Source organism: Austrofundulus limnaeus, unplaced genomic scaffold, assembly GCF_001266775.1.
Source record: "Austrofundulus limnaeus strain Quisiro unplaced genomic scaffold, Austrofundulus_limnaeus-1.0 Scaffold2583, whole genome shotgun sequence".
In the NCBI taxonomy this organism is placed as follows: domain Eukaryota; kingdom Metazoa; phylum Chordata; class Actinopteri; order Cyprinodontiformes; family Rivulidae; genus Austrofundulus; species Austrofundulus limnaeus.
The window spans coordinates 2,895-4,474 of NW_013954985.1; positions in this window are offsets into that span (position 1 = coordinate 2,895).

Consider the following 1,580-nt stretch of genomic DNA (forward strand, 5'->3'; position numbering starts at 1 on the left):
ATCCTAACGTTGACCCATCAACGTCGAGTACGACTGCAGTTCAGCTGATTGGCTGGAACCAATCAGAAAACAGTTTCCCCCCCTGCCTGTCTGTGATTGGTTAGTGTTGAGGAAGAGCCAATCAGCTCCTAGAAGAGGCCAAGCATGCCCCCACTGCCCCGCCCCCCCAGCCCCACTAACAGTGATCTATTATGCTACTTAATAGGTGTGATTTTGATTGACTGTTGTCAGTTCTGTTTGTTTGTTTCAGCGACTGAACCTAAAAGTTGTATATTAGATTAAAAAAAGGCTCTCGTTGCTGTTTACATCAAAACCGTCAAACCCCAGAAACTTTCTCCTCATGTTCATAAAATCAAGTTACACAAAAAAAAAGCTCCTGTAAAAACAGGAAACACATTGTGTGTGTGTGTGTTTGAGCGCGAACGAATCAGTGTTTATTTAGATGTCAACATCTTCCTGCTCTTCTCAGTCTGAACTCACTATTTAAACTGGCCAATCAGAACCCTCCCTCAGCACCAACAACCAATAGGAACCCTCCCTGGGTGGATCTGTCTGCTGGCTTCTCTTTCTGAATATTTAATGACTGTGATTTGGAGTTTAAGCACATTGCTAGCATACGGTTAGCGAGTGGCTATCAGACGTCGAGCACAGAGCCATAACACGATACAAACAGGCTAATCAGAACCTCCACCACCTTTTAAAATGTGTTTGACTAGCTTACGACACGGCTAATATGTGRTTAGCACACGGCTTATTCAGGGCCAGCACAGACCTCGCACAAGGCTACAACAGGGCTAACATCTGCTACGTGCAGGAATTTTTTTTTTTTTTTTAGTAAACTTTGGCTAACACGGCTGTAAATTAGCATTCGGCTAGCTAAAAAGGTCATGACAGGATCTGTGTCTTAGGTCTGATTCATGGTTGTTTCTGTGTTTTGTCAGCGTTCTCAAAACACCCAATATGTTTTTTTTTTCATATTTTACTATATTTGTTGTTGCAATAAATTTTATTAGTGTCACAAATCAACAAAGAGAAAATAAATTACCAAAAAATAAACACCTGTTAGGAGTGATTCTGCTGATGTAACAGGTCTGAAGTGAAAGTGAGTATTTAACACGACTTTATTTCCTGTGTGTACGTCGGCGGCCACAGCTGATTGGTTATTATGTCGACACAAACTGCTCAACCAATAGGAACACACGCAGAGCTGAGGGGCGTGGCTTCAGGAGGGTTTAATGAGTGAGATCTAAAGCCATACACACTGTGCTTGTGCGTATGTAGTAAGTGTGCGTGTGTGTTAAGGTGTGCGTTTGTAAGCGTGTGTGTTTACGTGTGTGTGTGTATCATTTTAGCGATGTGCACACAGACACACACGTTTACACGTGCACTGCACTGCCATTTGAAATAGTGGGTCAGATTAGTTTTCATGTAGCTTCACCAACCAAACTGTTTTCTTTTGTTGTTTTCTTTAAAGGAACAGGGATGTTGTAAAGTATTTTTGTACAAATTTAATACTTTGGTAGCATGACGTTCCTGGTGTTTGTCCTGTCGGGCTCCACTGATCTTCTCCACCCCACCCC